We start from the raw sequence: 17,193 nt of genomic DNA, 5'->3' as shown, positions 1-17,193 counted from the left end.
GATGAGCGAAGAGCTCGAGAAGGAAGATGTTTAGGACGAGAGAGTTGAAGGTGACAAGTGGTACAGGTAGGTTGTATTTTTGCTTTTTTTATGTTATTGCCTTCACTCACTGGGCACAAAGTGGACCATGGTGTGTAATAAAACATGTATCTCTGTTCAGACCTCTGTCTTTCACGTTAAGCATCTTCAGGTAGTTGAGCTATTGTGTTCTTCTCTGTGTGGTATTCTAGAGGTCACCTTTCAAAGATACAGTCAATACATTCTTCAAATTGTGCTCATGCTATTTGAAGTGGAGACACAATGGTGTTTCTGTTTACTGGTTTGAGTTGGTAATTCATGGATTCTTTTACCAACATCGTTGCCATCTGCCCATATCAGGAAGATGCAAGAACCCATTGTCTAAGGGTTTTTGTTGTTCTATATTGTTCATATAATTTCAACAGCAGTGTTGGCAAAAACCAAACAGCTTCACCCCCTGCCACGTTGGCACCTGAAAGATAAGATGCTTTTCATATACTAGATATTTGTTCTTTTTATTTGCTTTAGGACTTAGTTTGTTACAGGTCCACAAGAGCGCCAAATCTTTGACGCTTATGATTTCCATATGATTCACTTCTGGGTTTTTGATGTATATTTGAAGATTATTATGCATTGCACACTGTTTTAATTCTTGACTTTATAACGTTGAAATCTCTTTATTTGAAAGTTTTCACAAGTGTTTTTTTTTGTTTTTGTTCTAATACAAACAATGTATATTCACAGCCCATAAATGTTTGTGAGTTTCATTTTCCCTTCTGGACAATCTCTTGGGTTATGAACTTAGGGATTTATTCCATTAGTACAAGCGGGAAAGGTTCCCCAATATATTAAATATGTTTTGTTTCATTCATTGACAAAAATTGGTGTGAACCCCCAGAGTAGCATTTCTACTTTCTTTTTGGTTTTGCTTATCAGGAAGATGTCATCAAAGTCCTCCGTCAAATGTCAGCATTTGTGATCAATGCCATCAATGTTATCAAAAATTCTTTCATGAAAAAGTGTCGGTCAGGAAGATGATCTACTGATGGCCGAGGATGGGGGGGGTGTATTTCAGTCTTTTTTTAAGTTGGATCCTTTCAGTGAACTTCAATATCATTATCTAAGATGGTTGTACCTAACCAGTTGGAAAAATATTAGAAAATGTCGCTTTTTTGATGTTGTTCGTTAGGTTATTAAAGAGTTTCCACTCCGGTCTGGTTGGAGGATGAACTGCTGAAGGCTGTGCATGGGTAGTGTACTTCAGTTCTTCATCATTTGGAACTGTCAGTGAACTTTAGTACCATTCATTGGCTATGTCAGATTGCTGGCTCTCCTTCTTTACCTGGCTGTGATCAGGGATGAACTGTGCTTAAATGGATCTCCCTTTTCCTTATTGGCAGTGTCCATCAGGTGAGCATGGAAACGTATGCATTACCAGAGGGCAATGTCCTTTCCCATTAGTGATTAATATGGGGATGTACTCAAACAAAATCTAGGTGTCCCTTAGGAACTACTACTCATAATTATATAGACCCCTGTAGTGTGGACTACCCAAGCTACTATAGCCAATAACCTCCACTTCTACTGACCTCTGTTGTCCTCAAATTACTTGTACTTTGCTCCATTCCTTTCTACCAATGTAAACCGCTTTCTAAATCACACTAGAAATACACACATAAAGATAGCATGTATTTCAGAAACCTGGGTGTGACCATCAAGGTGCTGTTTTGAAGTGCCATCCATATGCTATCCACAGTCAACTGTTTGTCTGTTTACAAAGTATCCCTGAGATTGCTATTCAAGTCTTGACAAGCTCTTTGATTGAAATTGCCATTAAGATGAGCGCAAACTGTTTTAGTGAATGCAGACCGATACACATGTTGATTGTGGGTTTGGAAGTGGGACTCCGCTTAGGGGGAGAGAGTTTACATTGGCTAAAGATGTGTGTGCTATCCCTGTTACTTAAGTATCAAAACATGGGGCCTCATTCCGAATAGGGCGGTAAGGGATACCGGGCACCGGTAAGGAGACCATTGCTGGTAATCCCTTACCGCCCTACTACGAGGTCCCTTAGCGGGTCCCTCCTTTAACGAGTGGTCTGACCAAGCGTTATGGACGAGACCCGTTAAGGGACTTCAGAGCTAATACGGTACCGCAATTTGCGGTACCATTATTAGCGCCTTCCCCATTCCCATTGAGCCCTATCGGGGCTCAAATGGCAATGGGGAATGGCTTTTTTAATGGGGATTTACCGGTCCTGCAAAGTTCGGACTACACCAGTAAGTCCCCATTGAACCATACCGGTGCCGGTACCGTTATTGGAGGCAGTCATGGCGCAAATAGCGCCATGACTACCTCCAATCTTGGAATGAGGCCCATGGTATTCTGTTTTCCCACAACCTTCACATGCATGCACAAGTTGCCTTTGTGATTAAGACTTTATTGTAATCTCCGCACAGTCAGAGGTCTGTGGTCCCTCATGGCATTACCTGATATGCGGGGACATTCCAACCCTGGCGGTAGGGTTTAACGGCACTGGTAAGGATGCCGGTGCTGTTAACCCCCTACCGCCCTATTACGAGGTCCCTTAGCGGGTCCCACCAGGAACGGCTGGTCTGACCAGCCTCCTTAGCGGGACCCATTAAGGGACCATGGAACTAATAACAGGCCCGTTATTAGCTCCTTCCCCATTACCACAGATCCCTATGGGGCACAAATGGGAAGGGGGAATGGCTTTCTGAATAGGGACTTGCCAGGTCCTACAAGGCTGGAATGACCCGATAAGTCCCCATTCAGAGACACCGGACCCGGGTTTGGAGGCAGCATGGCTGACTCCAAACTCGGAATGACCGCCATAGTTTGTTCAGGGTTTTATGTCTAGAAACTCGACATCTCTGGGTTATGGAAGTTGACAAATCTGCAAAGCTGCAAATTCTCTTAACTCAAAAACTTTAGCTGGTGCAGAGCGCGGTTGATTAAATACTAAGACATGTTTCAGGGTTTGAGCTGCGGCTAGTTGTCCATGTGAAGTGGAAGGTGGCCTTAATCTTTAAAGCCGCACCAGTCAGCAAATTCACGCTGCATGCAATATTTATGGGTCTTGATGTGCCATGGGTCCTTCACAGAATCTGGGGGGTAGGGGGACATTCTCGAATGTGGCGAGATGGTTTTGCAATACTTTGCCCAGACCCTAAAATGAACTCCTACACTGTCCCTGCTCTGCACCCATGTTAATACCCATTTATTTATGCCTGGTTTTCTCTTTACAACATTTTTTGGGAGGATTGTGTTTATGTGCTTTTTTAAAAAAAAAAAATATTTTTTATTAGCTCTTTGATTTACACAAAAGAAAACCTTTGGCTATTGTTACAAAAGAGAAAAGAACAAATAAAAGCGAAAAAGAAAAAAAAAACTAAACTGAAAAAATCAATCAAACAATTAATCAAAAAATTAGTTAGGAGCTTAAATAATATTTTTTAAAAAGCAAAACCAACTAACAAAGGAAAAAGAAAAGCAAATAAAAGTATAAGAAACAACAAAACTTCCATATAAAAACCAACAAGATTTACATTTTAGAAACTATAATTCTAAAAATATACTAAAATATTAATAAAAGTTTGTGCAAGTGCCAGCCTTATTTAATTTCTCTTTTTACGTTGCTTAGTGCTTGAAACTGGGAAAGTCTGCTATCTTTCAAATCCTTATCGTTGTTCCAAGTTTTAAATGTTCTCGCTCAATTTTCTCAAAAATGATCAGGATACATTTTATGACCGCAATGTTATTTGAAATCTTATCTCCTTCCAACAAATGTGACCACCAGAGATCAATTTCCTTGGATCTGTAGTCTTGCCAGATGTGGCCTAAATAGGTCTGTCGTTCCCCTCTCACTACTGGGCATTCCAGCAACAAATGTTTCAGTGATTCCACCGTCATTACATTTTTACACAATCTACATTCCTTTGACTCTTCTCTCCCTCTCTTTCTGTAGTGATTTGTTCTACTTGGCCAGAGGTTAAGGCGTAGTTTTAGGAAACCCTTTCTCAAGAACCAGTTGGGAGAAAGTGTTAGATATTTTGGTAGCATATTCAATTTTTGCGGGACTGCCCAGAATTCTTCTTAGCCTCGATATTTATAAAGCTCTTCCAGTGTATCAATCCAGTCTCTGGTATACATTTTTTTTTCACTTGGTCCGGGTTATTTAGTAGGGACTCTTCTGTCTCGTTCAGATTAAAGAGGATTGTCTGGCATGTTTTGGACCATTCAGCCAATATCGGTTCCGACCTCTCAGCCATTGCGTTTTTTATGGCTGCAAACCCCCCCCTTTGTTGCTGGTTCCAGGCATTTTCTGAAGAAAGACAATGGGCCTCATCACGACCCAGGCGGTAAGTTACCGCCTGGGCCGTGACTTTACCACCATGGCGTAAACTATGTTTACGCCATGGTGGTTGGCGGACTTACCGCCCCATTCGGACCTTGGCGGGGCGGTAAGTCCCCAATCCCCATTTACCCTTCCCCATTCCCGTTTTTGCCCCATAGGGCATAATGGGAGTGGGGAAGGCGTTAATTACGCCACCGTAAATTACGGTGGCGTAATTAACTTCATGGTCCCTTAGCGCCATGGATTTTAACACCTGCTAAAAGCAGGTGTTAAATTCGCCAGGCGCTAAGGGACCTCGTACTCAGGCGGTAAGGGTCGGCGCTGTTTACGGCGCCGTAAACCCCTTACCGCCTGGGTCGTAATGAGGCCCATTATCTTCCACTCTATGATAACTTTCGGAGAAGATAGTGCCAACTCTCTTTGAATTATTTGAATTGGGAAGGATTTTGGCAGTCCCAAGATAGTTCTCCAGAATTTGCCTTCTAGACAGGACCATATGTTGACGTCCAAGAGAAACGAGGTTTGTGATCCATAGGTGAGGATTGCCACTACCTTTGCTCGATAGAAGTCTATCATGGGTTTCATGGAAAATCGACAGAATCGTGCCAATAAGATCTTTGCCTGTCCTGTTAGATTTCTGAGTTTATTTCTTAGATCTTGACATCTTGGGGCTTCGTTTCTGTCGGTGTTGACGCAGACCCCCAGATACGTAATGGCGGTCACTTCCGTTATCTTTTTGTTGTTTAAATACCACTGAGGCGGTTTTGTCTTTTTCCTCTTTTTAGTGTTGGCGAATGTCAAAAACCTGGATTTTTCCGGGTTGATGGTCATTTTGTTTTTATCTACATATGCCTCTAAAGCTTTTAGTTGATGTTGTAGGCCTATTGGGGTCGGATCGATTAAAACTATATCGTCCGCGTAAATTAGTCTTCCAATTGATGTATCAGCGAGCTTTGCAGGAAAAGTTCTTGCGTCTGCAAAGGCTTCTTCCATGTCTGAGGAGTACAGATTGTATAGTTCTGGAGCCAAGGGGTAGCCTTGCTTGAGCCCAATTGTCATGGGAATTGTGTCGGATAGGAGGCCAGCTTTATTTAGCCTCACTTTGATCGAAGTATTGGTATATAACTCCTTTATGTTGTAGAGTAGAATTTCCAGACAATCCCATTTTTTAAATTTTCTCCACATCCTCTCTCTATCTACTGCGTCGAAAGCCTTTGATAGATCTACGAAGGCCATGTAGAATTTCACCTCTTTGTTAATCAGGGTTCGCGCTTTTAATAGATTTAAAATGAAGATGTTTAATTGGGTACCTTGTCCCTTTACGAACCCTGATTGCCATTCGTCTTTATGGCCTGTTTGCGTTGCCCATTTGGTCAAGGATTTTAATAATATGGTGGCAAAGATTTTCCCTGCCACGTCCAATAGGGCGATGGGCCTATAATTTTCTGGGTCTGTTCTTAGGCCCTTTTTGAAAATTGGCACCACAACACTCGTTTTCCATGAATTTGGTATTTTCCCTGATGACAAGATGTATTTGAACAAATGGTGTAAGATTTTAGCCCATTCAACTGGATCCTTTTTCAATACTTCGTTCGTCAGACCGTCAGGTCCTGGTGCTCTTGAATTTTTTAGTTTTTTTAATTAGTTCTTCTAAGGTCCCACTGTCTATATTCAGCAAGTTTTCATCGATTTTTACTGGAGTCCATTCATTTATTGGAGGTCTTAATGTTGGCTGTCTTTGTTTGTAATATGCTTGCCATTGTTTCCCTGTAACTGGATTAGATGTTAGGGCGTCTTGAAGCGTCTCCTTACTATTTATCAAAGCCCACATCTCTGCGGTGTTTCTCTTGCATATCGTACTTATCATCGCCTGTGAATCGTGGTTTAGCATTGATTTCTTATGCATCTTTATCCAGTTGTGGAACATTTGTTTTGTTTTTCGTATTTTCTCGATTTTGTTTGCCTCCTTCTTCGAATATTTCAGTTGTTTTAGATTTATTTTCTTCACAACCATGGCTTGATCGTATATATGCCGATGTGACATTATTGGTTTTGTAATTCCAGGCTTGATTATAATCTGAATTCTTTTTAGCAATGGAACGTAATCAATGACTTGCAGGGGTACCTGCAACTATAATTCATTTATCATTGTTGTCAGATTTCCGTTCAGCGTTGGTAGTTTTGCTGGATTCATTTTCAGTCAAGTTCTCCCTGAATTGATATCCAGTTTGAATGGATACATTTCTGTTTCTTTTTTCGGAAAAAAGCTTGAGCATGTAAGTTTGATCGGGTTGTGGTCACTTGCCTTAGTGGTTTTCACCTCGAGTTTTTGAATAAATGCCGACAAGTTGGATGAAATTGTCACGTAATCTAGAATGGCTTTTGAGTTCTGGACTCGCCACGTCGGTTTCCCTGGGATATCACCTGGTGTGATTCCATTTAGAATTCTACAGTCTCTTGATTGAAGGGTAGACCTCCAGTTGACTCCTCTTTTATGTTTTGTTGTGGCCATTTTAGGTACGTCTTCAAGTGCATTGTTGTTTTCGTCAAGACAAGTACAATTAAGGTCACACACCAATATTAACCAAGGGTCTTGCCATTTGGCTTTCAGATCGTCGATAGCAGTTGCTACGTCCCTCAGAAGTGATTTATTAGCTTTAGCACCTGGCACCCAATATATATTCATCAGCAATACGTGCTGAGAGTGGTGATCATCTAGGTAGGCAGGTATTTCCACGACTAGAACTTGAATGTATGGGGATAAGTTCAGAGAATGGATCACGTTCCAATTGAAGTCCTTTTTTTATTGCTATCAGCAAACCCGCCATTGGTCTTCCTTTTACCCCTTTCTTTACTTGGTTTATGTTTACTGAATATCCTTCGATCAGGGGAATTTCTCTCAACCAAGTTTCCTGCAGGATTAATATGTCTGGCATGTTTTTTTCAAATTCATTTTTTGTTAGAAGGTGGTTGAATTCCCTTGTATTCCATGTAATGAGGGTCCAGGTTTCGTTTTGCGTTTCTTTCCGGCACTATAGGGTCTTCATTTTTCCAGCTGCTAAGTTAGCCAACCATACCCATCTCTCCTGTTCTCCATCTTGATGATGGGTTACTTGGGATTGTTTCATGGCTTTTTTATGCGTGTCATACGCCTCTTGAAATCGGGCTTTCTTTGAAATAATTTCTTGATCAAGTACTTCCGGTTCCACTTCTTTATTACTTTTTTCAGTTATCTTGAATCCCATATTCCATATGGACCTCTCTCCAGATAGTAATAACTGGTGAATAACCTGTGAGCAAGTTGAGACCCGAATTCTGTCCATATACGTTTTGTCCGGAAATTCAATCAGGGTTATGTCGCTGGAACTAATTAATCTCAATGTTGGTATATGGTGGAACAATCTTAGGCCATTAGCCCGGTTTAGGATAAGACCATCATTTGTGTGTACTAGTCTTTCCAAAAGGAAACCTCTCCCCTTTTTTTCAGGGTTAAGCCTTTTGTTTTGGTAATATCAAGGGGCTAATCAAGAATTTTTCATTTCCCATGCCGTACTCATTTTCTTCTGTGATGTATTCCTTGATCTCCAATATAGCTGGGGAGCTGTTTTTATTTAGACTTTCCGGGTTCATTGTTGGAATTTTAGCTGGAGTATTTGAGCCTCCGGTCAACATTGTCCTTACTTTTTTCTTATGACCACCTTCTGTGTTGTTATAGACAAGCTTATTTGCAATTTCAGGCTCAATTGTGTTGCTTTCTTTTCTTGTTATTTCGGGTTTTTTTAAGTTTTGCCCGTTCGTCCCGTTTCCATCCTGCAATGTTTTTGGTTTAAGTTGTACTGGTCATTCTGTCTGAGCTTGTTCCTCATTTACTTGTTCGAATTCCTCTTCTTCTGAATCGCTAGAGGTCGAATCATTTTCGTCCGAGATGGAGTATGTGGACATGTCCATTATTTCCTGCTCAGAGTCGTCCGTTGTGCCTGCCTCTTTGTTCTTTTGACTCGTATTTACCTGCGTATTAGCCTTTTTCCGACTACAGGTGTTTTGGTTGACTACAGTTGTCGCTGCTTCCTTTGGTACAGTCAAACATTTAAAACATGTTTTAATTTTGTTCGATTTACATGGCCTCTGCAGAGGTTGATTTTTAGTTTTTTTGACTGTCTGTAGTATTTGCGTACATCTAACTTTCTGTTCATTCATGGTGGATTGCTCCTTTGATCGAATCACGGAGTTCCCCCCTTTCTGTTTCGCGTTCTCTTTTTGAAGATTTCACACAATTTTGAGTTCTGAACGTCAATTTTTATTACTTTCAGGTTGCGAGGTATCCAAAGTTATTTGATGTATTTGTTGTCCAGTTTTTGTATTTTGTTTTACTTTCTGGTCGTTGTTCAGTGTATCTCTTATCTGATCTTCGTTAGAAGTTGAAGTTTTGGAGATATCTGACGTGAGTCATTATTTTCCTTGTTTTGTTCGCCACCTGTTACCGTCTCCATCATGTCTTCATTTATCTGTCCTTCCACTGAAGATGTAATTGGGGGTTCGATCTGATTTCTTAGTTCTTCTGGAGTTCCCTCTTTGATGACGTTTTGAGTAAACTCTTCCAATCGCTCTTCCTTGGAATTTTCCCCTGTTTGTGGTTGTAATTTCGCTAATTCCTTCGATTGAAATGCAGAGAAATCGGGACCACCCAATGAATCGCTTCTTGGGTTTTTCCACCGATTTTCCTTCTCTTTCATAATTGGTTCCAATATAGTGTGCAACATGTCAGCGATTCTTTGCTCAACATTTTGCATGTTCTTTTGAATGGCCGTTATAAATCCTTTGATGAAGATTGTCTTCGAGTGTTCCATTGCTAACAAAGTAGTATGGTCTTTTAGTGTATCTGTGGCATCCTCATGTAATTTCATATAGGGGGCCAATATAGCTGCCATTGTTGTAATCATCAGGAAATCATCCTTTTCTCGTTTTTCTCCCTGTGTCGGGGGGAGTTCTGTTGTTGATGGTAGCTTTAACGGTTCTAATTCCTGAGAATTGTCTGTTTGATTTGACTGATTTTTCCTTTCCCCTTTCATGGTTTGTACTGCCGTCTCTACGGTCTGGGGGTCTTTGTCAATTAGAACTGAATTTTCCAACATCCCAGCGTCAGGGATTTTATTTAGCATGATGTTTTTACAGGTTGATTTTTTTTTAGGTGTATTGCCGGTAGTACCTGTCCCCCAATTTAGTAGGGATTGTTTCCCAAAGAAATTGTTATTTCTATCTTGGGCATCACCTGAGGATAAAGTCTGAGGTTTCCATATTTTTTTTCTAAATCCGTATATCTTATGAAGTCCATTCTAATTGATTTGGGGGTTGTTGTTTTACCATTTGTTGCACTATGGGTCCCTTTCACTACTTTGTCAAGCTCTTTGCCCAAAGTGTTGGGTTCTCTCTTTGGATTTTCTTCAGGTATTTGGATTAGATTGTTTTCCTTAGGTGTATTTTCTGCTAGTTTGGTTGGTCTTGTTTCAAATGCAAGTACTGGATTATCTAGCACACCTTCCTTTGGGTAGTCATTTTTCCTTGTTGTTTCTAGCTCTTGTTTCTTTTTGTTGGATATTTCTTTTAACCTAGGAGAGGAAACTCCCTTCCTTTCCTTAGAGTCCGCGTCAGGGATACTTTCCTGAGGCTGAGGTAATTGGTCGATCTCACTCCCGTTATCTATTGGATGGATTGTATGATTATCCATGCCCCGATTTTCCCCTTCGCTCTCTAGGTTTGGATGTGCATCTTCCTGTGGCAGGGTCCACCCAGTTTGATTACCGATCTTTACCTCTATCGTGAAAGGCTGGGGTACTCTCCCCTGCTTAGAGTCTTTAATTCCGGGACTCAGGTTCGTAATTTTCTCAACTTGAGCCGCCTCATTGGTATGGGGTAGTATTGTGTCTTCAGTGTGCTCTTTTGTTCCTAGATGAACCCCCTGTTTAATCGCTGGCACTGGGTCTTCCATTGGGTGCTGAGGGGTCATGTGTTCATTGTCATGGTGCGTAGGTATAAGACCTTCAAGTGAGCTTGTCATTTTCAAGACGTTCTTATTAATGTTTTTCTAAGTCGCAAGAAGCACTCCAGTTGTTTAAGGACTTGCGTCAGATATGTGAGATTTAGTTGATCTTTTATGTGATTTTTGCTGCCGTTGACAATTTATGACAATAGTAGCAGTAAGCGGGATAAAAGTGTTCAAGCCCCAGCAGTCTCCCTTTTCTTAGCTCACAAGTCAAAATTTGCAGCGTTACACTGGGCGGGATCAAAAGGGTCGAGCCCCAGCAGTCTCCCTACCCCAGAATATGAGGCCAGAAATGGCGAATAAGGTTGACGTGTTGTCAGGCTGAACGTGCAATCTTGTAATCATGTGTCGTTACTTAGTTTGGAAATGTTTGCAAACGACAAATTAGTTTACAAAGTCTGACCCACCTGTTGCACTTTGAGGTGCTCAAGTTGATTACACGCTGATACGTCGGTTTCCAATCTTTAACACATCCAGCCATCCAGCCAAACAGCTCCAAACAGCAGCGCCCTTATCCACGCCCTTATCCCTTATGCACGAGGGCTGCTACTGTTCAATTTAAACACCTCGTGTGCAGGGGGGCAGAGCCAATCCTTACGGCGACACGGAGCACAAACAAAGGCACTTTTTGCTTCTTCCAGCTCCAAACAGCAGCGCCCTTATCCACGCAGCGGGCTTTTCGCCGCGAGGGCTGCTACTGTTCAATTTAAACACCTCGTGTGCAGGGGGGCGGAGCAAATCCTTACAGCGACACGGAGCACAAAAAAAGGCACTTTTTGCTTCTTCCAGCTCCAAACAGCAGCGCCCTTATCCACGCAGCAGGCTTTTTGCTTTTAGTCTTTTTAAATTGTGCAGGGTTAGGTTGCCCCATAATGAAGGGCCTTTTAACACGGAACTTCTGACTTTGTATTACCCTAATGTGTTGAATGCTTTGTTATTCTTTAATAATGAGCCATTAAAACCACTCTTTGATAGAGTCAAGGCGACCCATGCCCCCTTCAAGGCATGCAGTGAGATGACCTAGACACCTGTTTGACTTCCACACAATATTTAAAGACGAATGCACTACCCATACTTTGATTCTGCCCTCCTCCGTTTGCTGCTTTCCTCTGACCCTGATGTGGTTCCCTCGATCACCCCATGTCCTCCTGTGAGGAGGACATTATGTGTATGGCGGTGCTGAAATTACCAACACTTTTCCTACAGCATCATACTACGAGTATGGCCCTGGAGTGGGGGATTAATCTCCAGCATCATGCTGGAGGTAAATCCTCCCACTTTCCACCGAAAATCTGCAAAAATCGGCAGAATTACCATGGTGGTAATTCCGCCGGCGGTAATTCCGTCCAAAATGCCCCATAGAGTACAACACACTCTAAAAGAAATGGGGATTAACTCTACCACTGCCACTTATAAATTGGTGGTAATTACGCCAGACCAAGTGGCTATAACGGTAATTCCATTGGTCAGTATTCTGGCAATATACCACCGGAATATGACAGATATGAAAGTAATCTCAGACAAACCTACATTAACCTACATTCAATAATGTTCTAGAGACAGTTGTCTTTTTTCAGAAACAATCCTCTTACTGTGAATACCACACTCTGCTCATTCCCACTGGACATATTATTAGAAAGGGTGTATCAGCTGTTAGTGCCCCACAACATTCCGATAACACAACATAACACAACATAACAACAGCCATCGCATCCTACATCATTTTCTTTATGTTGCTGTATCCTTGCGTCATCTCTCAGCAGCAATGACAACATTATAGCAGTATGCATTCGCAAGTATTTCAATCCCGCAATGATAAAAACATTTGGTAACCTAGCTCAGCGGATCTTTGTTAGGGGCGCACAGCAAGCAATAGGAGTTGTGTTGTTATCCAATTGAACTTAAAAATCGCAGCACTCATGTGTCTACCTTGCACAATGTGCAGGAATAATGCCTCCCATTCATGCTTAAACCTAGGCCAGAAAACAATTACGTCTCATATCTTTTACTTGGAAAAATAGGCCTGAACACATAAGAATGGCGGAACCCATTGCCAAGAAAGGTTACTTGACATGACTTTCATCACTAAGTGGCCCTGATTCCTTCTATCTCCAACATTATTATGCATGGCAAATCAACATTTCAACTCAACCCATTTCACCGAGTTATGAAACAAATCCCTCCATTGTTGGAGAAATTTAATTAAAACCAGATAATAATCAGGAAAATATTTCATGCATTCTTTCAAAAGGGAACAAAATGTGGCTACAATTGCAGGTTGAAAAGGACCTGTCTTTCTGTTTGCTAAAGGGACACTAAGGAGGTATTGTATGGCATTATCTCAATCGGCCCCATCTGTCATATAATCCTGTTAAAATCTAGGACGCCATTTCAATTTGAGACCTTCCAAACAAAAACTCAATATATTAGACATAATGCGGCCGTCAGTTTATCATGGCGCTTGCTGTATTCTGTGTAACAGAAGTCTACTTCAATTAAGTGCTGGCGGGCCTAGACCATAATGGAGCTTTGGTGTGGATGGCTCCTAATACCATGCTTTAAAACATACCCCGAGCTCAACCTGTACCAGAAAAGGCAGACACCTGCAAAAGAAACACGTACAGATCTCTTGGCTGATAAATAACGCAATGACGACCACTTTTCAAAGGAAACCAAGACCATTCAGTCAGCACCCCCACCGTAGCTTTCTGTCCTTTTTCACTCTTCTGACAATGGCATTATAAATCTCATAGACAAGCAAACAATGGTAACTCAAAACAGCGCCTGCGCTAGAAATCGTACCCCCGTTGCTTCTGAAGGTACTTGTTTTACACTTTTTTGGACAATGGCTTCTCGGTATTTGATATGTTGAGACACTGCTGCAAGCTGTAATACAAACCTGCGTTGCAAGTTTTATATTTACAAAGATTAGCCCACATGACAAAGGGTGACAAAGAGCGCTGGCAAGTGATTTATTTGTTCACACTTCTGCAACAAGAGTGTGACCCAGGCTTTTTAGAATGTTGAAGTACATTTTACAAGTTCACATTAATTAATTTAGCCTTTATAGGAATTTATTTCACAACAGTCTGGCTCCTTATCTAACCTGCAAGTACAGTTCTAGCCGTTCCATGTGTTAATATCCCTGCAAGAATATTGCCATACAAAAATATCGTCATATTTTTGTGACATTATTAAGCCATGGAACCTCCAGGGGACACCCCCGCAAACCCCATAATTTTTTTAATGGAGGGGGCCCCCCTACAATCCATGGTCCCATAACCCCATAAATTATCCCCAATAATAATATTGCCTATGGCCTTACCCCACAGCCATATATATGGCAATATTATTGGTGGGGATAATATTGCCTGATACCGTTCTATCACCTTATGTATTTAGAACCTGACAGTCATTTACCATGACCATATTTTAAAAATGAGCACTGTTCCTAAATATTGCATAATCTTGATGACAATTCTATCTTTAAAAAGTATCTGAAAACAATGTTGCTGTTTTATTTGTATTTTTTCATTCAAAAATATGTATGGATCCCAGTCGTTGCCCCAAGAAATGCGGAAATGATCCACAGGTACAATACAAATTCAATTAAGGAATCAGTAATTTTCATTTTACAAAAACAGCAAAGAGAAAACTCTTGTACAATTGTTTCAGAATTTAAAACAAGCTATGTGGTCCCGTCAGAATGAAGAAGAAATCATGCGTGTGGGTTTCAGTTAGTGGACAGGTGGCTGAATGCAATGCAAGTTTGAATGCTGGCAGGGCCTCTCTGGATACCGCGACCAAGAAAGCAGTGTCCCCATAGATGGGGGACAATAAAAGAGCTTGCGCTGCATATCGAAACAGGTCAGTGGGAGAAAGATGCCATTTTATTGAGGTGTAACTGCAATGGTTCTAGCTAAACATTTTTGGAAAGATGAGGTCACGTTTGTGTCCAAGGGTCCAAACACCCCATGTAAGAGAAAGATGAATGCCTGGCCCCAAAAAAGAGATTCTTGATGTTCATATTATTACTTTTTAAATGTACCCAGGCCATCCAGACGCCAATTATATAAAGGGATATCCACAGAGAGAGGGCAACCCCGGTCGATGACACAAAGAGACATTTGCGTATTTTCGGCATACGGATGACTGGAAATGCCACAACCAGCTTTCACATGTTCCAGAGGCTCCATGTACAGAGTAAGTACCGGAAAAAGGATAGATTCCTGGGGAATTATACACTACACTATTAAAAGGTGACATGAAAGAAGTCTTCTGGATAGGACATATTTAAACTATTCCAAGACAAAATAATAACAAACAAGATGCCATAAGCATTCCAATGTTTGGTCAATAATAAAAATTCGAATATGGTACCAACTCCTAGTTTAGTTTAGTTTGTTTATTTATAGAGCGCGTCCGAACCCTCAGGTAGCTGGGCGCATAATCATGTGGACAACATAGTTACATATCATTGTGCGAAACAAAAAGGGTACATACATTCAATGGTACAATGTACAATGGGATCGGTACAATAGATAGTGAGGTACTGGGTTACATGGTGGTCTGTTTCAAGATATAGTTAAGTCATACGGTAGTAATTGGTATAGTGAAGAGACCTGTAAGATGTGTAAGTAAGCAAAGTGTTAGGCAGAGAGCCAGGATTTCACCATGGCTCTGAATGGCCAGAAGGAAGCTTCCGATCTGATTGCAAGAGGGAGTGTATTCCAGCACTGAGCTGCAAGAACTGGGAAACTGGAACCTCCTGCTGTTGTTAGATTGAATTTGGGAACCTTTAGTTGGTGCATGTAGGGAGTTCTGGTAGGTCTGGTGGTGCTGTGTCTAGAGAATTTGTCAGATGGGTAGCGTGGGGCAGTCAATGACATGCACTTGTGTGTAATGACAAGGGTTCTTAGCTTAATTCTGTCTCGGATTGGGAGCCAGTGGACTTCTTTGCTGGCCGTGGAGATGTGAGCCTTACACGGGAGGTTAAGAGTGCATCTTAAGGCATTGTTTTGAAGAACCTGGAGTCTGTTCAGATTTTTTGTGGTGGTGCCCAGGAAGAGTGTGTTATAATAGTCTAATTTAGACAATATCAGCGCTCTGGATAAGGTGAAACAGCTGGAGGAGTATAGAAAAGGTCTACAGGCATTGATACGTTTGTTGGTGTAGGTGGTGGATGAGATGGTGGCATTTATTTGTTTTTTCAGCGAGAGGGTGGAGTTGAGGTACACACCTAATGTTTTGACCACTTTGGAGACTTTTATAATGTTGCCATCAATCGTGAAAGATTGGTACCTAGAGTCCAATTTATTGAGGCGGGCCTGGGAGCCTATGATAAGCAGTTCCGTCTTATCGTCATTGAGGCAGAGACTGTGTGTGGCCATCCAGGCTTGAATTTATAGGTAGATTTCATTAAGCTTTGCAAGATCTTCTTCATAGCGACCAGTGAGTGTGATGAGGACCTGGGTGTCGTCAGCGTAATTAGTGTAGCTGACAACCAGATCATCAAGACGGTCAAAGAGAAGCTTAGTGAAGATGTTGTAAAGTGTAGGAGAAATGCAGGAACCTTGGGGAACTCCACATTGGATAGGGATAGGGTCAGCAGCCGCTGAGGGGGCAAAGACCCTAGCCGACCTGTCAGATAGAAATGACTGAATCCAATTGGTGGCATTCTGTGAGAATGCGGCAGCCGAAGAGAGGTGTTGTGTAAGAATCTGGTGGTCAACCAGATCGAACGCAGTGGAGAGATCCAACAGGAGCAAAATGGCCAGATTGCCCTTGTCTTTGGCTTCATCCATTTGGATTTTTAGATCCAGGAGGGCAGTTTCAGTCCCATGCCTGGGTCTAAAGCCAGATTGTCACAGGCCTAGGAGGTTATTGTCTTCCAAATGTTGTTGTATTTGGAGGTAGGCTACTCTGTCTAATATTTTGAGGAGAAAAGGAACCGTGGTGATGGGTCTATAATTCGTGGGGATGTTAGGGTCTAGGATGGATTTTTTGAGAAGAGGGAGGACCCACGCTTCTTTGAGGTTGTTGGAAACCACTGAGTTCTTGAAAGAAGGATTGATCAGTGAGGTGATGAGAGGAGCTAGAATTTGGCTCCGTCTTTGATGACGGAGGCAGGGCATAGGTCACCTTTACAATTGGATGGTTTAAGGCTAGCAATTATCTTAACTACTTCCTCCTCAGTGACTGGGGAGAAGTGGAAAGAGGGGCAGTTGTGAATGGAAGGGTCTTTTTTGCTATTGAGGTTATCTTTGGCGGCAAGGTTGGCTTTTTTGGCTTCTATCTTGGCTTGTAGAAGGGCAATTTTGTTGGATAGGGCTAGTTGGATATTATTGCACCAGGCCTTGTCCTTGGTGCAGTCCTCTGTGGGTGGCAGTGGTGATTCAAGTTCTCTTAGTATAGAGAATAATTCTTTCGTACCAGATTTGGCATTGTGTATTCTCATGTTATAAATCTCTTTTTTGGCGTTTAAGATAGCAGATTTGTAGGTGGAGGCAGCTGTAGCGAATTTGTCTTTTGTGGAGAGAGATGGGGCTTTTCTCCAGCTAGTCTCTGCAGCTCTTTTGATGTTGTGGAGTGCCTTTAGTTCTGCTGAGAACCATTTGATGGTGTGTCAGTCCAGAAAAAGTAGACACCCCTCGATTGTAAGGCAATGTACTTTGTTGGCCGAGGACCAACCGCCTCATGTGTTTAGTATTAGAAATATGTAGCCATAAGCTTGACTGAAGGGCGGCCATTTTAAGGT

This window comes from Ambystoma mexicanum, chromosome 6q (genome assembly GCF_040938575.1).
Source record: "Ambystoma mexicanum isolate Mex_15411 chromosome 6q, UKY_AmexF1_1, whole genome shotgun sequence".
Lineage (NCBI taxonomy): Eukaryota > Metazoa > Chordata > Amphibia > Caudata > Ambystomatidae > Ambystoma > Ambystoma mexicanum.
The sequence above is the reverse complement of the archived record's forward strand: the minus strand, read 5'-3'. Positions refer to the sequence as shown.